A 24,488-nucleotide genomic window follows, 5' to 3' on the forward strand; every position below is an offset into this window, starting at 1 on the left:
TCCCTATAATATCCAGTTTCACTTCCTGCACCAGTAACTCTAGTTCCTCCATTTTGTTACCTAGGCTCCTCGCATTAGTGTACAGACATCTTAATTTTTGCCGTTTGGCTTCACTGACATGCTTTACCTGATTAGGCACAGACCTTCTACCACCAGTATCACCTATTAGACTGGTATCTATGCTACCCTTCCTCATGTCCATTCTCCTACCCATGGCTGTATCCTTCCTTACTTTGTTCTCTTCCTTCTCAAACCATCTCCACCAAATTCCTAGTTTAAAGTTCTCTTAATCAGTTGTGCCAGCCTCCATCCTAGAAGTCTATTTCCCTCCTTATTCAGGTGAAGTCCATCCCAAGAGAACAGTCCTCTGTCCATGAATGTTCCTTAGTGGCCATACATCCCAAAGCCCTCCTTATAGCACCACTGCCTAAGCCATCTGTTGATTGCCATAATCTTGTCACACTTTTGTTGCCCTTCTTTAGGAACAGGCAGAATCCCACTGAAGATCAACTGAGCCTCGATTTCCTTAAGTGTCTTCCCCAGTCTGGCATAGCCTCCCTTGATACGTTTCAGCAAGAATCTAGCTGTATCATTTGTTCCCACATGAAGGACAATCAGCAGATTCTTTCCCGCTCCCATTAGGATCCTATTCAACCTCCAGTCCACATCCCGTATCTTAGCATCTGGTAGACAGCACACACTTCTGTTTTCCGGATCAGCTCTAGTTACAGGCCTGTCTAGTCTTCTCAGTAAGGAGTCCCCAGTCACACAGACCTGCCTTTTCCCTGGTGATGGTGCGATTCTCCGGTCTATCCCCTGTCCCCTCTGGCTGCACATCTTCTCGACTTCTATTGTCCCTTGCAATCCTCTGCAATCCATCCCATATCCTCCTGGTGGTCATATTTGGTGGTGTTGTCTCCATTGACTCTTCCCTTCTTCCTTTAGGACTAGCTGCTCTTCTCTTCTTCCTAGCCCTCTTACCTTCAGCGACCACCTGCTGTGCCCCTTCTTCATTTTCTAACTCTGCAAACTTGTTCCTGAGCTCTATTTCTCCTTCACTGGCCCATCTTTTCCTCTGCCTGGTTCTCTTAGTCACATGCGTCCACTGTCCACTTTCCTCACCCAGCAGTCTCCCCTCAGAATTCTTTGATCCTGCTTCCATCTGCAAGTCTGAGCTTATCCCTTCAGCCTCCTCATGTCTTTGCTCCATCATCTGCTCGAACCCCTTCTAAACTCAACCAGAGAGTTTCCACCTGCATCTCCAGTCCTCGGATCTTTTCTTTCATCAGCTCTATCAGGAAGCACTTCATTCAGATGAAACTTTTCTCAGGTACCCCCCTCCAGTATCATGTACATGCCATAGCTTCCACATCCAGTCATCCTCATTGTGTCTTCCACTGCTACCTCTGTATCGGTGATAGCCTTCCCACCTAAAACCTGTTAGTCCAGGAAACACAAGCCAAAGTAAGCCACCACCACCTACAGCAAAACAAACCCCCAATGGGCACCAGAACACCTGCAGACCACCACCCACTCCTTTCACTAGCCTGTCTATTCCTCTGCCTACATCTTAGTCTCCTCCACAAACTCACTTTGCAAATCCCCATAGAAACTCCCCTGTTTACAGCTCTGTTTGCTGGCTCCTGTGTCACTGCAGCTGTCAACAGCTGTCTGCACTGCTGCAGCCCTTCTGGTGAAGATGCTCTAAACCCATCCGATTAATAACTCCACCTCTGCAAGAGGCGGTAGCTAGGCTGGCAGGGGAAGCTCTCTCACCGAGATGTCACTCTGGGGCATGGATTATTCATGCCCTGAGCAACGTAGTTATACTGAAATAATTCTGTAGTGTAGATCAGGGCTGTATCTGCAGTTGCATTGACTTATGCGTGAAAATGGGGACAGCACTATTTCCCATCAAATAGATGTTTGAGGAAAAATTCATTCAATGATTGAGAAACAGATGATGATGATGATGATGATGAAGAGCATATAAGTACCAAGACAGAAAGGCAGAATGGGCTACTGATGCACAGCAGGAGGGGAGTGAAATAAGTAATACACTATGCACAGCATTGCTTAAATTTTCTTACTTCTGTCAGAAGCATTAAAGATGGGCTCAGCCAGTGAAAGGAGCTCTATCTGTGGTGCTTTACAAGAGTGTCAAAAGGCTCCTATTTATATAACTCACCCACATATTAAAAGGAAAAAGTTTAATACATTTACAATGTTAATCCAATTCAAATGATTTTTAGCCCGTTTAAAAAGGAAGGGGGGAGGATAGTCCTATCTCTCATGCTCTGGAAGAGATCAAGGAAATTGTACCTCGTGAGAAAGCAGGGCAATTCTGGTAGTTGGTCAGCAGAGGAGGGACTAAGCAACAACCACCAATTAACAGGTCTGACCTTCTCTCAATGTCTGCAAAGAGGAAGGATAACCCAACAGCTCTCTTATACATTTAGAATATCTAGTAAGTGCCTAGACACAAACCTGGAACTCTCCATCTCAAACGATCACTTTGATAATCTTTGCACTTCAATAAACACAGCACAATATGGTTAATTCTAATCAGGTCTTATATCTAATGATTTCTTAACTATTTAACATACTCTGTATCTACACATGGTCAGGCAGGCCTGGATAAGTTTTCAGCCCAGTGCCAAAAGCCGTAACTCCATTATCTTTAAAAGGAGATAGAGACAAGAAGAAAAAGACAGAAGCAGGACAAATAGTAGCAGCATCAGATGGCAATGAACAACGGGGCAAAACAACAGGGATTAATTATTCCTGCCTTTCCCCACACCACTGCATGATATCCATACCTTTGCTTTAAAAAACCCAAACAAAACCACCAAAAACAACCACCACCACCACCACCACCGACTACTACACAGTATTTCAGCTGAGGACAAATTTTTCCTCCCCTTTCTCCTCTACTGTTCTTTTCCTCTAACTATAAAGCCTTCCTTATGCGCCTCCACTCAATACATGCGGAGCTCTTTGGAAAAGAGACACTGTTCTCCTGTGGCAAGCCCCACATAATAAGATCGTGGGTCGCTGCACACTGCGCTTATCCAAGGAACTGACCACTTAGTTGGGGTAAAAGAATTAAGTCGCCAGGTAACTCCCCAGCACTGGGTTTTTAAAAAGAGGCAAGTGTCCAAACTATGGATTTGTGGATCCAATATGAACCACTTCCAAGTTGCTCTAGAGGACAAGCAATGGAGAAACACACTTTCCTGAGACTAGCTGACAAACAGTATCCTACCCCAAGTAATCATATAGCCAGTCTTTCTGCTCTTTTTCCAAACACATGGAGGTTTTAAAAGAAACCATCAAATATTTGAGAGAGATTGGCTATTCAAACACAGGTTCAGATAGACTTGGGCATGCAATTTTTACCATGGGAACACAAAACTTTTAACAGAACCTTTTTTTAAAAGGTTTAAAAGGTTGAGCTGCATACCAGTTTTTGGTATTCATTTTAGAGAGAAAACAGACCAGATGACCAACACACATATCTTGGGTGACAGATGTCCCGATAAAATCAGAACGGTCCTGATTCAGGCGTTTGTCCCGATATTTCGTGGTACTTTTTTTTTTTTTTTTTTTTTTTGCTCCACCGGTGACACCCTGCCACCCCCGCATGTGTCCCGGTATTTTCTTCCTCTCATCTGGTCACCCTATACATATCTAGTATTTATGTTGAACTATATTACTGTATCATTAACACAAAGGCAAATATTCCAAAGATATATGTCTTATATAACTTAATTTTTCAAGTGAACATAGCCACAACTCCGAGAAAAACCCCTTTTGCACATTTCCAAAACATTACAAATATTTTGTCGCTTTTGCATTCTAAGATTTGTATGCCAAATGAGTTTGTTTTTTTTTTAAATGTTCACTAATGGTACTGTGAACACTAAATTGGCCAACTGGTGAAGCAGCTGTAAATACCTTGGAAAAAAAATTTAATCTAATCAGAATGGAGGGCTAGTATTATCTCAGCTGGAGTGAATCCATACAGCTCTACTCAAGTAAATAGTGCTATCCTGATTTACAGCAACTGAGATATTGAAAAAGAAAAGGATACATGGCTACAAGTTTACAGTTCTGAAAGAAAGAAAAGCTGTGTACTCAACGCCTCACTCCTGTATTCAGAAGCAGTTTGAGGTTATCTAATTTACAACCTCTCTGGGCTTGCCTTCAGTCAATCACTTATCAGCACAGTTGGACTTTCAAATATGCAACTGCAGTAGCTGATTCCATCCTCCTTTAAGATACAGTTCAGATGCCACCGGGCCAATTAAAAAGCAAATCAAAACTGGGATGATATAAAGCTCTTTAGGATAATGATACTTACCTTCATTTGAAAAGTGACTCAGTATGTATGGATAAAAAGCTTATATGGAATATTAGCTTCACTTGTTTTTCTTTCCCAGATTACGAACAAACAGGAAAATGAAGGTGAAGACGACTGAGTTAGCTGCAGAAGTCAATGTTTTAAGTTGCTCATGTTGACATAACAGAATGGCCCTACTGGGTCAGACCAAAGGTCCATCTAGCCCAGGATCCTGTCTTCAGACAGTGGCCAGTGCCAGGTGCCCCAGAGGAAATGAACAGAACAAGTAATCAGCAGCTGACCCATCCCCTATCACTCATTCCCAGCTTCTGGCAAACAGGCTAGGGACACCATTCCTGCTCATCCTGGCTAATAGCCATTGATATGTAATCATGGAGGATAGGTCTAAGAACATGAGACCTGGTTGACAGTCGATTTAGCATTTGGTTTTTTGTTTTAAATATTTCATTTAATTATTTTAGTTTAAAACAATTTTAACAAAAACAAGCCTGATTTTAAAAAACTTGAATGTTTAACTAAATTCAGAAATTCATATACTTGTTTTGTTATATATGTTTGCTGTTGAAGAAAAAAATCCAGAACATTGTTGTTTTCGTTAAATAAAACAATTTAAATATCTGTCTGGTGATGTTCTCCTCCTAATACAGCATGGAAAGAAAATCTTCCAAATATTAATGTTTAACCTGTTGAACTGGAGATAGTTCGCCTCCCAATGACTTCATAAATATCTGCTTCAATTACCTTTGGTAAATGAAATAACCAAACAATCATTTATTTTCTGATATAGTTTGAAAACTTTTCAGATTAATCACTTTTAAAATGTATAGTATGTATCTTCTAAAAATGAAACCTACATCTATCTCTGAGTTGTGAAGAATATGTATTAAGGATATAACAATCAACAAGAATGCACTTTTATGTAGAAATCCATGATTAAATTGAGTCTTCTTGACTAGTGATTAAAATCATGATTTAAATCAAATCCACCCTGTATTTTATCCACGTTACATATGAAAGGCTATTATTTTACTGCACTTGTCACTCCATTTCATTAATAAATCTGTAAACATACCAAAATGGACTCAACAGGACTTTTCCACACAGATTAAGTTCACAGCATTTCAGTTAGGATACTGACACTTCACCTTATTCCCAGTGTCTGACACACTCCAGACAACCATCTCCTTACTCTGACTCCCTCCAAATCATATACAGATTAACACAAATTTATCCTCTGAATCACTGCCAAATCATTCATTTTTTTGGACTGTGCACCCTCCACAAAAGCTTCTACATTACCAATTATGTCAGGCTCATAGTGGAACAGAAACAAGAGTTTAATAGTAAAAAGCCATAAACAGGTGTTGGAAGTATTCCCTTATATGCTCAAGCCTATCTTAAACTATCGTAGTGAGACACATGTAACATGAATGTCAATGAAGATAAATACCTTTTATCTCCATGCTGGACCTTTCCCCACTCACATTTGTAGAAGACATCTCCAGTTTTTCACATGTGATATTTTAATAGAAAACATTAATTTTAACTTTAACTTATGCATTGCCATTTATACAGCTCATCTGTATAAAGTAGTCTCTGACAGAAAAATAAGCCTGAAAATAAGTTAACATTTAATGCTTTACAGTCCCATAGAGAAGAACAATCCATGTCAACCCAGAGCTGGATTTTTGCATTTAAATCTCTGGAGGCGGGGATAAGAGGGGGTGGAGCGTATGGGGATATGGAGGAGAAAGTTGTATGAAAGCTGACAGGCTCTTAGTGACATTAAAAGTTTTGAAGAAGCCACCAATGAACCAGAGAACATTTATGAATTGGTTCATGAAATAAAGAGAAGATCTAAGTGATGGATGTTTGCATGGCAGGATATAAAGATTCCTACTTCTGGATAAACTGTGGACAACTTTAGGGACCTTTTAATACAGACTTGCAGCTATTTTCATGTACTTTAAAAACAAAAAACAGGACGTCAGGATTTCAAGAAGATGACAGTCTGACAAAAGTTGCTATATGCTCAAAACTCCTCTTTCTGAAGTTATGATGATGTTTTGAAGGTCAAGATCTGGCCCTGATAGTTTCATATGAAAAATGAGAAGCTATTATGGGTGAGGTATGTTGAATATTCGCATCCACTGGCCTTTTCCATGGATAACCCTGTAATCATGTACGTAGAAAAGCCTAGCCAGAAGGAATCTCTCAACAGTAAAGTTAGTGTAATATTGCTCAACAATAATAGCAAACAGAATTATAACTAACCTTTGGAAACACAATATTAACATCAGCTACCAAGTATTTCAAATTAACCAAGAAGTGAACACTACTTTGGAGAACTAGGTTTTTAATTTTTTTTTTTAAAGTACAAGATGCAGCAATAATAATCCAATTCTCAAGTTGAGTTTCTATATTTGAACAACAAGATTTCCATCTAGGTTGCCGCTTCACAAATCTACTTGTATAGGTTAAAATTGAGACAGTCATTAAAGACAAGTTTTTGACCACATTAACCTTTCCAAAACATACATATTATAAAAATACTAAGAACTCGTTACTACAGACGGAATACAAGATGAGAGGCAATCAATATTGTGATGACATTTATAGTGGTTGTGATACAGCATGGCCAGAGGGCAGCAGGAGAGTGTTAGCAGGGAGCCTTATTCCCTGCAAGGGGAGGAAGGTTTGCTATAGATTAACTAGAGCACCTGAAGCCAATTAGAGCACCAGCCGTCAGTCATGTGATAAAAACCCCTGCTTCAGTCAGACAGTGTGGGATTTGGAGCAGACAGCAGTTTAAAGGAGTTGGAGAAGAGAACAGTTTTGAAGAGAGACAAAAGGAAAGTTTGGAGGAGTGCTGCGGTGGGCTGAGAAATCAAAAAGAAGCCCTAGGTAAGGGGCACTTGGCTTGTGTAGAAGGAGGGCAAGAAGCCCCTTCACAAGCTGAAGGGCAGGAGAGGGAAGTAGCCGCTAGTTCAAATGGTTCACCACAAACCTCAGGGCCCCTGGGTGGGGACCTGGAGAAGAGGGCAGACCCAGGTCCCTCCCTCTCCATTCCACTCCTCAAGGACACTAGTAGGGTAATTAAAATACCAGTTCAGAGGCAAGCAATGGTGCCCTGAACCTTCCCCGAAGAAGAGAAAGCACAAGACCCAGCATAACAGTACCGGCAATTTGCCACATGGTATAAAAAGTGTCACCTGCATGAACACCCATAATCAAATACTTAACACCCATTTTTGCACAAATTAAGTTTTAAGAAGCTTGTCTTTTAAGATGACTACTGCCTCAGACGAAATTCAGTTTCTTGGCAGAGCACTTCCCCTATGGCCCCAGTCATGCTCCCCCTGACAAGCAAACTCCATAAGCAGCTTTTCTTGTCTATGCTAGTGGTTTGCACTGGTACAGCTACAGTGACAACTGAAACAGAGGCCAACAAGTGTAGAGAAGTCCTTAGTTTGCCACCTGGTGTCACGTGGCTATACACATTCCTTTGCTTTAATCTCCTTACACTGATTTTACCAAGAACACCACACTTGCTAGAGTAGTGGTTCTCACCTAAAGGTACGAGTGCCCCTGGTTGTACGCAGAAGTCTTCCAGGGATTACATCAACTCATCTAAATGTATGCCTAGTTTTACAACAGGCTACATAAAAAGCACTAGTGAAGTCAGTATAAACCTAAAGTTTCACACACATGTAAAAGAATCAAGAAGCTTCATTCTAATGTCAAACCTTCTATACTCTCCCTTTCCCACCCACTGTTAACTAGAAACAGTCACATTTTCACCCAGACAGGGCACAAGTATAATTTGTTGTTAAGCATGAGATAATACCATCATGACTGAAGATGGCAAAATTTTACAGGATGGCAGTGAGGCACTAAGACAGACAATTTAAAAAAAAAAACAAAAAAAAACAAACACAAACAAAAACCACAATACAACCCAATCTCACTTCACCAATAGAATTAACTTCTCAAACCTGAGAAGAGAGCTCCTACGCTTCCTCATGAACCCCAACCTCTCAGCTAGCAGAATATTCTTCTACAACATCATCATCATCATCAATGGGGAAACTGGAACAATAGGAAGCAACTTGATCCGCCAAACAGTTACTCTCTTAATACACAATGCATAAAAGGTTTAATTTCAACCCAGAAAAATGGAAGACACTTATAATCACCACAGCATTCACATCTGAATGACAGCTAAACATAAAGAAGCATCAAGCATGCAGCCATCTGGAAACAAACGTATTCTTTCACATTATCTGTTCTCAAACCTTTAAGACAAAGGGACAGAGGCTGGCCCAAGACTGCATAAGATGCTCATTTCAAATCCATTGTCATTAATAAACATTGTCAAACCTGCAACAAAAAGGATAAGCAGCTATCAGATTATTCCACCTTCTTTGAATTCTAAGGGACTTGCTTGTTTTAACTGAGAAAAATCAGTAAATGAGAGATCCCTGAAGTTGAAGGATGTTTTCCCAAAAATTACATAAGAGAACAACTTTAAAGTTGATTGCAATCAAATAAATCCTTTTGCCAGCTTTTGTACCCAATATAGAATCATTTTCTCTGTCTATCAATAGGATATATCCAGCAGAGTTCAAATTCTTCTAGAGCTTACAAGCACAGATTCTGCTCTCATCCCTTTTTGTTTATTTAGCAAAGTTAACGTTGGACAGAGTGGACAGTCCTGATAAGAAAAGCCAATTTTAAAATCAAAAAGTTGGGAATAAAATGTAGAAAACATGACTGATTTTATTTCTGAGGTATTTATGCAAAGGTTGGTTTCTCTCTAACACAACGGTTAGAGTAGTGGTTTTCAACCTGTGGTTCGCAGATCCCAGTGGTCTGCAGGCTATGTTTAAGATTTCTAAAGGGGTCTGGCACCTCCATTTGAAATTTGTTTAGGAGTCCATAGATGAAAAAAGGTTGAAAACCACTGATGCAGATGAACATTCTGTACCTCAAAGTAGCATCCTGAAACCCTCATATTCACCACTGTCATATGATATGCTTTGTACAATGCATGCCTTGTGAGTTATTTTAAAAGTCTTCATCAGTTGAACCTTAAAAGCCTCTTGAATTCTATGTACTATCTTTGTATGGGAAGTTATGAAGTACTGCTATACAAGCTACTAAAATATGTTGTGAGATTGGGAGATGCCCACGGCTGGCCTTTCAATAGTGACAAAGGAGCAACTATCACTGGCCAGATAGGCTTTGATGGTCCGTCAAGAAGAATCCAATATCTCAGAGACTCCCTGGAGAGGGCACATGTGCCATGAGGGCTGCTTAAGCCCCCATGTCACAGCAAGAATCATTCTAGCACTTGGTAGAAAGTATAAAAGAGGGACAGTGACTTCATTACTTGGCCTCTCTCCTCCTCCACCTCAATACCTGGAAGATCGTCTGGAAGGCAAAGACTTTGAACTAGGGAGTTCAGTCCCAGGCTGGGAAGGGAATCCAGTCTGCATACTGAGAACTGTGAGCTGCCTGTAACATATATTGACTGGCTTGCAACTTTTCTATTCTAGTTTCATGAAGCCTGCAACTCTTAGGAAATTTACATTAGAACTGACAAGGATTTTTTGACAACTGTCAGAAAACAGTGTGTCGAAACCACTGGATACGTGGATATGTATCAGTTTCAATGAAAATTTTCACCAGGAAAGCACTCTCAAATCCAGGATAGTTTGACCAGAAACTCTGAGGAAGACAGACTCAGCCCCACATAGCTAGCAGCCTGGAGGTAAGGGTCCTCATTTGGGATATAGGAGACCCATGTTCAAACCCCTGCTGTACATCATTTGAAGCAGAGATTTGAATCCATGTCTCCCGCATCCTAGGTGACTGCCCTAACCACTGGACTACAGAGTCAGTCTCTAAGTCTACACTATTGGAACTGTTTCACTTTGTATCAATTAACTATATATTCACTGGATGAGAGAGAAAGAGAAACTGACTCTATAGCCCAATGGCATTAGGGCACACATCTAGAATGCAGGACACAGAGTGGCTATTCCATATTATACAGATAAAAACAGAGGGAGTGGATAACTTAGCTAACGCTAACAAATACCTTCCCTCCCTAGTAGGGGAGAGAGAATATACACACATCTTCTGTTCTGAATCTGCAGCAAATGCTCTTCTATCAAGGGTCTTCTCCCTCTGGCTCTCAAAGGTGTTTATACTGCTTCAGTTTTCACCACTTTTGAGATAGCAGTCTCAGCCAAGTAGGAGCAGTGGTTCTCACAGCACACACAAGCTCTGTCCCACATTCCACTGCTTCTCTCTCTCAAGTTGTAGACAACCACTACCTACCGCCAAGCCTCGTAGAATTCAGCTGGATTTCCTTACTCTGGCATACTTGGGGTTAGATTCTATAAGTCCAAGAATAGCAACTGCCAGAGTGGCATCCTCATGATTTAACCTGGCAATACCTAAATATCTTCCCTTAGACCAAGGCAGACAAACTATGGCCCGGGGGCCACATCCGGACCTTCAGACATTTTAATACGGCTCTAGAGCCCCTGCTGTGGAGTAAGGTTGGGGGCTTGCTCCACACGGCTCCCGGAAGCAGCGGCACGTCCCCGCTCCTGCACATAGGGACAGCCTGGGGGCTCTGCATGCTGCCCCCACCCCAAGCACTGCCCCGCAGCTCCCATTGGCCAGCAAATGGGGCCAATGGGAGCTGCAGGGGCAGCACCCATGGACCGGGTAGTGCACAAAAGGTGCCTGGCTGCGCCTCTGCATAGGAGCTGGAGAAGGGACATGCCGCTGCTTCGGGGAGTGCTTAAGGTAAGCGCTGCCCAGGGCCCGCACCCCTGACCCCTTCCCACACCCCAACCCCCTGCCCTGATCCCCCACCCACCCTCCGAACCCCTTGGTCCCACCCTTCTGCACCCCAGAGCCCTCACTCCAACCCCCTGCCCAACCAAGAGCCCCCACCCACACCCTGAACTCCTCATTTCTGGCCCCACCCCAGAGCCCATACCACCAGCTGGAGTCCTCACTCCCTTCTGCACCCCAACACCCGATTTCTTGAGCATTCATGGCCCACCATACAATTTCCACACCCACATGTTGCCCTCGGGCCAAAAAGTTTGCCCACCCCTTCCTTAGACCATCTCAGAATCAGTATTCCTAGTTCTAGCACACATCTACAGAATCCCTAGAGCACCATATTACTTGTAAAAGTACTGCTGACTTGCTGGAATTAGGGTTATTTATTGTCTGACATAGTAGTTATCAAATCACAGAAAACCCTGTGTCAAAATCCTGATTGGATTGAAAAAAAAAAAACGCACCTTGCAGAAAGATTTGAAGCTCACTAGATTCAAGCTACGACAGCTAGGCAGTCAGGTAAGCAATATCTAAAAAGGTACAGGTCTTCAAGTAAACATCCTGCAACTGACCTCAGAGCAGGAGTTCCAGGCATACACACCCCAAGCGAATTCCAAACACCATGGAGATGATTTCTTGACCAAAACCGTATGAGGTCTGAGGCATAATTTCTCTTTCCCTTTCAGAGATGAAACAGACAAAACCTTGGATCAAGATCTATTCGCAGCTACCACTTCTGCAACTGGCAGAATCCAAAAACACCCACCCTGGGTGTTTGTTTGGGGTCCTGATTTGCAGAAATGAACACCCTTGCTGGTGTTGAGTGAAGATCTTTGGGCATTGGAAAAAGGGAACCACTACACCCCAGTTAGCAATGAAGGCACAATCCTCCTTCCCATTCCTCTAGCTCAGGGGTTCTCAAACTTATTTGATTGAGCCCCCCTTCTGTACCTGGGGTAGGGAGAGGTGTAAATATATTCCACCCAGCTCTGAAGGAAGAGCAGAGAGCAGCAGCTGCTTGCCGGGCACCCAGCTCTGAAAGCAACACCGCACTGGCACAGAAGTAGGGGTGGCAATGTGAAAAGTGATATTCAGAATATCACTTTTCACAGCAGACTTTGGCCCCCTACTCCCTGGGGCTGACAGCCGGAGCCTCACTACCTCTTGGTGAGGGATCAGGGAAGGGGGTGAGAGGAGAGCCTGAGACAGGGTGGCAGGACTCTGGCTCTCAGCACGAGGGTGGCGGGGTTACAGCTGTCGCTTTATCCCTGCCTCCTGGGTGTATACGGCCTTTCTGCACAAGCCCCAGCCACCAGGGCTGACAGCCAGCGCGCGCGCGCTCTCACACACACACACACACACCACCACATAGTTTGCGCCTCCCTTAACACATTTCTGCACCTCCCTTGGGAGGCCCTCACCACAGTTTGAGAACGACTGCTCTTGCTGGACCCTTTGTCTCATCCATGCAGGTCCAAATCTCTATAGAGTCTAAAGTAGTGAGTAAAGGTGAGGCACAACACCCTCACAAAACCAAGATGAAACCAAATTTGATGCAAAAAGAAATAAAACATCATTTACACTATGGTAGCACTGGAATCCATAAGCTCCCTCACAATCTCCCCCCTCTCTCTCACACTGCACAGGAGACATGCACAATTAGAACAAACTGCAGTAACTCACACATGAGAATTCTAATAGAGGACGACTACTGTGCATCATCTTTTAACAAAATTTTAAAAAGTAAGCACTAGAACCACCTCAGAGACACCCCTTCCAACCTAGATGAGACAATACTGCCCCAAAGCAAGCCATGGCATCAGAGGCTGGTGAGAGACTTAACATAAATCAGCATGGACACCTTTCCTGCATCCATCACTTCATGTCATTCATCAGGTTTCGTTTTTAGACCTTTCTGATAGAGAACAAGGAAGCATTGAGATTGGAGCTGCTATGCCACCACCTTTCCCACCCAAAAAGAAGGTACAAAACTTGAATAAAGTTGGAATATCAAGCGACGATATCTTCAGTATGTGTCTAACCACCAGTTTAAGAGCAGCTAAATCTTTACCTTCCCCAAAACAAAATATTAACATGTACTATAACAGAAAATCCAAAGCTTTACTACAGAATTAGCGAGCCATGAGAAGTATGAGTCCAACCTCTAGGTGGGCAGGCATAGCTCTCAGAACATCCTCCATATCACTGAGGGTGGTGACGGGGAATGAAAATAAATAGTGCATTTCCTACCTGCAATTCTGTAGCCAGGATGTCAAACATCTTCATTAAATATAGATTTTGGTCTGCTTCCTGAAGACAAATTTCTTTATTGGAAGTAACTTTTTCATAGTAAACATTCTGATTGGTCAGTACACCCACCACTCAGAAGAGTTCCAGCAGTTAACTCCTCATATAGAAAAACAAATGGATTTGTTACCCTCCACGAGAGCAGTGGCATAACTATCAAACACACACACACACAGACCCCAAGTCCTTTAGGCTGCAATCCAACAGACTTGGAGCAAAAATTCCACCATGAAGTTCTGACTCACCTGCAGACAACCACAGTCAGCCAATTAAAAATCATCATAACCTGCAAAGACAACCTTTCATAAAGGGGTAAAGGAAGAAGAAACCTAGGTTCCAGTCTGTTGTTGCTTGTAAATATAATTTGCACTCAGGTTGCATTTGAGTCTTAAAAATTTGATAGCATTTTGCTTTATTAATTAAAAATAAAGGTCTTTATTCAGCAACAGCTGCTACCATTATCCGTAGGAAGCCAAAGGACTGGTTTAGACTTCAAAGCACAGGAGTATCACAGGGTGCAATATTAAGTGAAGATCTTGTGTGGTAGTGCCGCAGCATGAACAGACATCACTTCTGAATGCTAGTACTGATGATGGTGCAGAAATGATAGTTTTATCGTAGATAATAGCAAATACTGATGATAAGATCAGACTTTGCAGCAGTTTACTTATTGGAGGTGTCTATGGCACAATCACTAGACATCTAAGGAAAAATTATATAAATTTATGAAGAAGATATAGTCTTACCCTTTTTTGTTTGCCTAAAGTAGGAAGCATGATCCAGAAGGCCCTTTGAATCTAATCACTGTTTTTTAATATCGTAAATTCTCTTTTCTTCACAGTTAAAAGAGTAATTCTGTATGAAAAGTTAGCTACCAGCCTAGGTGGCTGGAACTAGGGGTGCTGGTGCATCCCCTGGCTTGAGGTTGTTTCTATCATATACAGGTTTACAGTTCAGTTCATAGAATCATAGACTATCAGGGTTAGAAAGGACCTCAGGAGGTCATCTAGTCCAACCCCCTGCTCAAAGCAGGACCAATCCCCAATTAAATCATCCAAGCCAGGGCTTTGTCAAGCCAGGCCTTAAAAACCTCTAAGGAAGGAGATTCCACCACTTCCCTAGGTAACCCATTCCAGTGCTTCACCACCCTCCTAGTGAAAAAGTTTTTCCTAATATCCAACCTAAACTTCCCCCACTGCAACTTGAGACCATTACTCCTCGTTCAGTCATCTGGTACCACTGAGAACAGTCTAGATCCATTCTTTTTGGAATCCCCTTTCAGGTAGTTGAAAGCAGTTATCAAATCCTCCCTCATTGTTCTCTTCTGCAGACTAAACAATCTCAGTTCCCTCAGCCTCTCCTCATGTCATGTGCTCCAGCCCCCTCATCATTTTTGTTGCCCTCCGTTGGACTCTTTCCACTTTTTCCACATCCTTCTTGTACTGTGGAGCCCAAAATTGGACACAGTACTCCAGATGAGGCCTCACCATCATCAAACAGAGGGGAATGATCACGTCCCTCGATCTGCTGGCAATGCCCCTACTTATACAGCCCAAAATGCCATTAGCCTTCTTGGCAACAAGGGTATGCTGTCGACTCATATCCAGCTTCTCGTCCACTGTAACCCCTAGGTCCTTTTCTGCAGAACTGTTGCCTAGCTATTCGGTCCCTAGTCTATAGCAGTGCATGGGATTCTTCCGTCCTAAGTGCAGGACTTGGCACTTGTCCTTGTTGAACCTCATCAGATTTCTTCTGGCCCAATCCTCTAATTTGTCTAGGTCCCTCTGTATACTATCCCTACCCTCCAGCGTATCTACCACTCCTCTCAGTTTAGTGTCATCTGCAAACTTGCTGAGAGTGCAGTCCTCCAGGACATTAATGAAGATATTGAACAAAACCGGCCCCTGGACCGACCCTTGGGGCACTCTGCTTGATACCACATGCTAACTGTTCCAGCACCACTGGCAAATAGGTTCCAAAGAGAGCAACCAGAAAAGTGTGCATGCCCAAGAAGAGGAAAGAATGATTCATGTCCAAATTCTCAATGTTACTTGGGTAATAAGTACTGTACACACTGACTTTCAAAGACTAGCTCCCTAAAGGAATTTCCTTTTTTTAGTGAATTTATAGATCTGTGTGTTCGTTAGCATTCCAAACTTTGTTTCTGTTTATCAAGTCTAACCATGCTTGTTTTATTTTAAAAAACTGCCTTGAAATAGGAAAATATTATTATTGAGCCTTTTTATTTATAAAGACAAATCACAGCTGAGAACAGCTTCTGCATTGTATCAATTGCTATAGCCTTTTGGCACCATTATTCTAAGGGTAAAAGACAGACATTTTAATTAATACTGGATGATATTTTAGATAAGACAGGTGTTTATACTGAAACCTGCAGTCCTTATGGCATCCGACTGATTAGGAAAGCCTGAAGAATGTTGTGCTCCATGTGGGAGGAAGTCTGCTGGTTCAACAGCAGGATGCAAGGCTCAGCACAGTCTGGTGAAATTCAATTGATGCACCATACAGAACAAATATGGGGGAAAGTATATTTCATAGAAAGTACAACTATTATTGGCAAATAACTTTAGTCACTTTTTCAAGAGTTGTTTGGCATTTTATACAATATCAGTAGGATACATACTGTCTGTCATTGTCAACTGCTTTTTAGAAATCATGTTGAACTGACATTCTATACAAGCAAAAACATTTTCCCTTTGTGGGAAATAAGTGTTTAGATCAATTTATTTCAATTCCATCCTTTGCCAAAAGCTTTTTTGAAGATGATAAAGCAAGTAATCAGGGAAGGAGAGTGTGTGCATATTGATTTAGAAGAAGTGAATGGATAATAGAAATTTTGCCTGCTAATTGTCTCTCTCTATCTTCTGTAAATCAATTCAGACTAGATTGGTTTCTATTGCTGTTTGCCCAAATGAAGGGTGAATTGCAACCTATCAGTATGTGCTACTTTATGAAGCCCTTAAATAGCTTCCTTCTAGAACTCCATTTTCAATATCTGATTATTCTAGTCTAGCTCTCAAACACTTCAGACAACTCTTAACACTTTGAACTTGATAAACAAGATTAAAGATTTATTTTATAGACCCTAGAATGATCATGTATGTAGCATACACATTTATAGTATTTCCAGGGTGGGTCAATCTGACTACACATACTGCATTTTTACCAATTACATCCATCTCTACTTCTTTGATAGATTTTTTTTTTATATTTTATTACCTGATGCCTATGTGTTTTAAGCAAGGCACTCAATATTAACTGAAGTCGATAACCTGTTCTCTCTTTTTACTGATCAAACCTGAAAAGTGGCATGACATTTTGTAAGTTAAAGTAAAGAAAACCCCACAGGACAACATCTTGTATGACAAGTTTGATTTTCAGCACAAAAGGCAGTTTTTCTAGCCAACTTTTAAACACTTATGATAGGCAGGAAAGGAATGGGAAAAAAAAGCCTTAACAGTATATCAGCATTAATGGGAGTGATGAAGTGCATCAGTAACCATTACTGCTATTCCATAAACTATGTTGCACAGAAAAATGTTTAAGTTTTAGCTATAACTTTGCAATCTGATAGAGTTATCAGACTAATCAAAATTAAGACTTTATGAAAAAATTAAGGACAGAAAACCTTTGATATTAAAGGCTAAATGTCGTCTCTGCCTCCACCTCTTTCCCCCCCAAAATTATGCATTGGAATGATGTCTCAGAGCAATTGGAAAGAACACCAGTAGTTATAGTAGCTTCTTATCAAAGAGATAATTAAATTAAAATTACACTAGGATATGGAAGCAATTTTAAAATTGTATTAAAAATATACTGTTAGCCCTAGATCAAAAGCATCTTTGTTCCCATGAAATCATCTAAAGTAATTCCCACACAAAACATGTTAACTGTGTTGTTTGAATACCAAAGCCAGTGTTTTTACACAGCCAAGAAAGATTTACTGTCTTAAATTATGATGCTAGTCTAAATACAAAGCATTGAAGAAGTTCCAGCTATTGTGCTTATCAAATGGGGTCATCTTTATGAGCACTCAAACAAAAAAATGGAAGAATAAAACCATTGTCACAGAAAAAGCTAATGTCAATGTGATACATCTTCCAAAAGGTTGAAGTGAGGCACAAATTAGCCAATAGTACATATATGTTTAAAAGACTCAAAAAAGAAGCCATAGAAGTTTATATTCCCCACTATTACTGGAAATAGCAATACCATTGTCAAGTTACTTTTGTATGAACTCCTGTTTAATACTGAGGTTTAGTGGAGTAATTTGGTTCCTTCCCCCCACCCCCGCCGTCCCTTTACTTATCTGGAAGAGGACTTCTCATCCTATACTTGTCAAGCAGTCACTCACAATAAATGTGGGAAATCTAATACCAAATTAGACTCCAGTTTATTAGTGCACTATCATAATGAGCAAACTGGAATGCTGGACAGCTTAATTATGATTTTCACATACAAAAATATATATCAAAGCCCCAAAGACAAGTTAGAAACTTGATAATGAACTGCAGTTAATAAGAGGACAAGAGAATGTTAATATAGATACGGGGATGGGAAGTTCTTAAAAAAAAAAAAAAAAATTCTGAGTAAGTGTTTAAAACCAGAGCTTAGAAATACGTAAATTATTCCTGATGTAGAAAGCACATTGTGGATAAATACAAATGGCATTAAAATACAAAACGAATGAACAATTTTAGGGCACATAATCTACCTGGTCATAGAAGAGCCCACAAAAGCTAAAACCTACTTCTGGAAGAGGAAACAAGCAGTACAAATTCATTAATATTCTGCCTCTATTAATATTACCTGCCTTCTACTTTGCTCATAAATTAAAACACAACACTTGAACAAACAGAAGAGTGGGCACAACATTGTTCATCTTCTACATTTTGACATCTTCCACAATATCTGTGGAAACTTGGACTGTTTTTGCAAGTCAGATACTGAGTTTTGGTTCAAAATAAACTTTTTTAAAGCTTCCGTTTTTAAAGAAACTGCAAAAGAACATTTAGTACTCCTTCTGCTGACTGCTTAGCAGCAGCTAGATACTGTTCCAAAAGCTGTGATCGTCATGCTATGGGGCAGGCATGAAAACAGAGAGGTTTATGAAGTTACAACAGAGAGAAATATTTTAGCAGCAAAAAAATGTAAGGTGACATAGATAGTCAGCCTATAACAGTAACCCACTAAATACCTTTCAGCACAGTGCTGCCGATACACAAATAAGTCAAACACTATTCCCTATCCAATCAGAGATGTGTGACCATTGCATTGTCTTCACCACTATGTCACCGATATCCAGTTTAGTAGTCAAGGAGTTTATCACTACCTCTGTGGAACAAATTAGTGTTTTCGGTATAGTTTCTAATCAGTGGGCACCTACATCACAAAACCATAACTGACACTCTAGTAGTCTAGTTGGCTTTCCAAGGGGGGAAGCCAAGCATTCAGTTGGCATAGCAGTTTAGTCACCCTCTGAAGTGGTTCCACCAAGTGAACTATCTAATGGTTAAAAACATATCCAAGATTTCAGAAAGGCATTATGGACAGAGACCATCTTTGTTTTGATGACAGAACAAAAATATTTCTACCTTGTAGGACTAATATGCATTCAAACAGAATATGATCATACACCTCTACCCCAATAGAACACTGTCATCGGGAGCCAAAAAAAAAAAATCTTACCACATTATAGGTGAAACCCTGTTATATCTAACTTGCTTTGATCCGCTAGAGTGCACAGCCCCGCCCCGCCCAGAGCGCTGCTTTACTGAGTTATATCCGAATGTGTGTTGTATTGGGGTAGAGGTGTATCTACATGTAAGACTCTCCCCTATTGTATACTTTGCCTGTTCTTTTATGAAAGTGAGAAAGTTTACAGGAATGCTGTAAATTTTGTTTCAAAGGAGATAAAGTAAAGTAAATGTTACTTTATCTAGAAGAAGGGATGTTGTATATCTCATTCTCCAGGCTCACTGCTGCTCCTTTCTACTAAACATCCATGAGAACAAAAACTCATCATCATTTTTTAAATTAATAAAATACCATTGCAAGCTTGACAAAGTTAAGACAAAAACAATATATAGTTAAAGTTTCAATGTCCAGACTTAATTAAGGGATTACCTTCACTGCAAAATTAACTCATTATAATTCTATCATTGCCCCCTAACTTCAGTTCCTTCTTTCCACGTGCAAAAACCTCTAATTCAAGTCCATTGAGTTTTTAAGTCAAGTAGGCTGGCACCAAAGCGGGACCTGGCTAAAACTCAAGTGAGCATAGCGCAACAGCTGCTAACACAAACACTCTGCAGTCCAGACACAGGCTAATAGCACTCAAGCATTTGGAATTCTTGGGTACCTTCCTAGAATTCCCACTGTGCCCTGAAAAGAGACAAATTCTGGGAAAGAATTCAAAAAGTGACTTGGGTTACTGTTAGAGCTGGGCAAATAACAGATTTTCCATTTGCTGGCAATTCAGGGGGGTGGGGTGGAGGGAGAGAATCATCTAGGGTCAAACTAAACATTTTATTTAGATTTTGACCATTTTATGTGTTAGAGTAATTTTATCCAAAACATAAAAACCCTGAAGCAAAAATTCACTTTGCAACAGAATTAAAAACATATTTTAAAAAAGTGTTTAGCTTTTTCTTTTTTTCTTTTTTTTTTTTAAACTAAAACACCTCTGCAAATTTGACACAAATTTGCAAAATGTTTCAGGGGCAGATACACGCTTTGGCATGAAAAAAAAAAGTCCAAAAGAATTTCACTCACTTTTACTTCCCATGGTATTTACCCTTAGAAGTCTTAGCACTGCACACAAGCAAACACAGCACCAGCATGCACATAGCAACTCAAGCTAGCTATGCAATGAAGACATATCCTAAGATAGTAGAAATATCTAAACAAACAGAGTAGTTAAATAAGAGATGGTATGGAGGCAGTCAGAAAGATTATGTGGACCTATTTGCAGAGCTTTGGAGCTGTGCTCCAGCTCCGCTTCAGCTCCAGGCAAAAACCTGTAGCTCCACTGCTCCGCGCTCCAGCTCCAGACTCCACTCCAAAGCCCTGCCTATTAGTTCTACTGAGTATAACTAGATACTGTTCCAAAAACTGTGACTGTCATGTCATGGGGCAGGCATGAGAAGAGAGAGGTTTATGAAGTTACACACCACAAAACAAAAACAACAACAAAGGCAGGTATTGACCTGTACTGAAGATTTGTTTACCTGAGAGGTAAATATTGACTGAGATGAAACAAAAGTAGACATTGCCCTCTCAGAGCAATAAATCTTGATTCTCAAGAAAACAGTTCTTACAAATCTCACACACACGTCATTTGTTATTTTTCAAAAATATCTGGAATTCTCTTCTTTCTGAACATAATTCCTAAGTATAACAGCCTTTTTTAAACTGATATTTTCATGGGGAGAATTTATGTTTTAGGGAGAAATTAAATGTCCAATGAAGTTCTTTTTAATCTCTGATGAGTCAACCGGGATGTAGAACAAGAGGTTTGACCATTTAAAATTGCACCTATTAATTGGGAATTCTGTCCCAATAGCTTCATGTACAACAATGAAAAATTGTCTTATTGCATAACTTTTCAGCTGATAAATAAAATAATTCTGACTTATTAACAGTAGTTATTAGTGAGTCTTTATGGTCAAATCTTGCCATGTAATCAGTCCAAGTTTGTTAATAAAATGCAGCAGGCTATAGCAAGTAAAGTGTCTCCAAGACTTTCAGTTATTTATTTGCAAAACCACTTTGAAGTGGAATACCTATCAATTTACTATACATTTTTGTCCCATTACAAATATTATAAAACCATAGTTTACCAAGGAGCTAAATTCTTGAGACCATTATGAATTTGACTAATATTATTAAAAAAATAGTAAAAACACTTAACATACATAAAATGAACATTACCCCCACACCCTCAGCTTTGTCAAAGGCTGGAATTCCATCAAATGAATATGGTAAGATAAGAAACAAATGCAAAGTTCAAGGTGTCTGTTTATATCAGTAGAACCCCCAAGATGGGATTAAAACCTTACGTACACATTATGAGTATTGTAACTATAGCACCACTTTTTTTTAAATAAAGTAAAAGTCTTCTCTAAATCTGTTCTATCCACTTCCCAAACCTCTCATTCTGAAACTGTGGCACATTCCCCTCATGTCTACTTTCCAGCTCCCCTATCCCATCGCTACATACTTCCGGCCCTTTTCTTATTCCTGTTTTCCAACCAGACATTATACATTTAAGCTATTTACACTTATAATCATATCAGAAACAGGTTTTAGAGTGTTATCACTATTGTTCTGTACTCTAACTTCAGTTCAAATAAAGTGATCTAGAGACATTCTAAATACATATATTTTTTAAACTTAAGTCAGTAAATGTCTTTACTAACAAGCCTATTAGAAAGTCATATGTATTATATGCCCATACTTTACAGCAGATTTCAGACAGTGACAAATGCTACAGGGTCCCAAGTCTGTATTCAGTTTTTACTAATATTAACATCTGTAAGTGTATTAATTATATTTTGAAAATTGAGAATAAAGTGATAACAGGACTAATCCATCCATGTTAGACAATGAACAAAAAAACAGAGGCCCACTAGAATGGTTAGTGAATTCTTAAACAACCCAAAATACAACTCTATTATTAAACAACCCAAAATACAACAGTAATAATTCTTTGGAATTCTTCTAATAGTACAACCTCCAATGATACTTAGCTAAATAAACAAACTGAAGTTACCTAATATTTTGCATTAAGGTCTAAGACAGCCAATAAGATTTGCCAGAAGCCAGCTATTCAAAGAAGTGCACAGAAATTTAACCTGTGCAACTCACGGTGAACTAGAAAAGGCACACACCAAAATCTCAGCCACTGAATTAGACATTTAAATCCAAATCTGCTCAGTACTGTTTGAGCCTCTTATGTTCTTTTCTTTTGATTTTTCCTATTATGTGCATTTACTGTAGTTTCAAATTACCAACATTGAAGCTGACCAGAGTTTTAAAATAAACTGGGCTTGTGCCCTTTTTTGGTTTCCTTATGATATATAAAGAGAGCCTGAAAAGTTTGAGAAGGGATGAGAAGTGTGAGAACGGATTTTGCTTTGTTTTAATCTTAGAAATATCAAGAATGCAACATCTGGTTTCCCCCAATATTGGCTGAAGAATCTACTGGATGTTTCAGAGGTATATAGGGTCAGTTCTCACACCTTAACTTAAGGGGGCAGAGGTGCTGATTCTTTTTAAAAAAAAAAAGAAATCTTTTTTCTTGAAACATTATTTAACTATACATACACTGTTATAACCATGTTGGCCCCAGGATATCAGAGAGATACAGAGTTCTGTGTAAGCTCGAAAGCTTGTCTCTCTCACCAACAGAAGTTGGTCCAATAAAAGATATCACCTCACCCACCCTATCTCACTTGATTAACTAGGTAGGTATTAACAAAACAAAAAGACAAAAAAAAAAGTTTGACGGTCTGATTAAAAATTTCAGTCTCAATTGTTCAGCCTTCATTCTGAACACTTGTTAATAATTTCATTAATTCTCCAGCCACCATAGGAAGAATTCTAGACTAGGCAGGATCTGCAGGTCTAGTGTAAGTTTTGTCCTGCTTGTTTCTTTTGGTCCTCCTTCACACACCACAGAGAGAGCACAAGCCAAATTTTTCAGGTCACCTTGAAACTTTCCTCATTACTTGTTCAGATGGCTCACCACTTTAGTCCAAAACTTCACCACCACAAGAAGAGAGCTGAATTCAATATTTTTTTAAAAGAAATTTACCTAGGCCAAAAGTCCTTTTGCTTCTTAGGCATGAACTTTGCATTAATGCTGAGGATTATATTTGGACAGTTTGAGCCATCCTGATGGCCCAAAGCCTAAATGATATTTGCTAATTTCCATAACACTATTATGACAATATTTAATCCTCAGTAGTGATTATCTATATGCATATGGTGTACCAATATGGATAGAAAAGAATATAAGATAGTCCTGTTTTATACAGTATCTCACACAGGCAAATCACTACAGGTGCTTGTGTAGGCAAACATGGAAGTCACTGTAACTACCATAGTTAATACAGATTTGTACAATAATAAATTTAGCACTTCAGTAGATGTTTTCATACACTAATATTCAAAACACTTATGAAGGGATGGTAAATATTATAATCCCAGTTTTACACATGAGAAAAACAAAGGCAGAAAAGTCAGATGATTTGCCCGAAGTCACAGAATGAGTCAGCAACATAGAAATAATGAAGTCTCACGGGTTTCTGATTGCCCTTCTGCACTCAGATCTCCCTCACTCTCTGAAGACCCAATCCTACAAGCCCTTACTCATGGGTGCAGTCTCAATGAAGTCATAAACTATTCATCTGAACAAGTGTTTGCAAAATCAAGTCTTTGAACAGAAACTATTGATCAGTACCATACTGAAGTTATTCACTGGCCAGTCCTACTATTTTTAATCTCAACCAGACCCAGGCAAAAGAAGCCTTGATCAACATTCATCTGAAGAGTGGCACCTCTATTCATGCAGTACCCCTAGGATCATGATGTCCAAGCTGAAGTCCTACCATACTATGTAGACTTTACTGTAGATAAATAAGTATCTTTATAGCACAGCATCTGTGGCACAACATACAATCTAAAATACAAGAAAAGTTTACACATTTAGACTAATGGAACACATTTTTAGCTTGTCTATTATCAACTGTTCATGCAACTATTTGGCAGTGCCGTTCAGAACACTAGTCCACCAAGCTCCGACTTCTAGTCCTTATTTATTACAGTAACTACTGAAACCCAACTTCTGTTTCAAAACTGAGTAGTTCTGTTCTGCAATGTCTCTGCTGCAGCTCATTCAGGATCCCACTCATATCCATCCACTATT

General features: G+C 40.0%; 1 protein-coding gene across 4 annotated transcripts in view; it reads right to left on the minus strand.

Moving 5' to 3' along the window:
- Positions 1–24,488, minus strand: part of PARD3B (par-3 family cell polarity regulator beta) — a 683,847-nt gene that overhangs the window by 658,981 nt on the left and 378 nt on the right. The gene's annotated exons all lie outside the window — the stretch shown is intronic.

Source organism: Gopherus flavomarginatus, chromosome 10 (assembly GCF_025201925.1).
Source record: "Gopherus flavomarginatus isolate rGopFla2 chromosome 10, rGopFla2.mat.asm, whole genome shotgun sequence".
Classification (NCBI taxonomy): domain Eukaryota; kingdom Metazoa; phylum Chordata; order Testudines; family Testudinidae; genus Gopherus; species Gopherus flavomarginatus.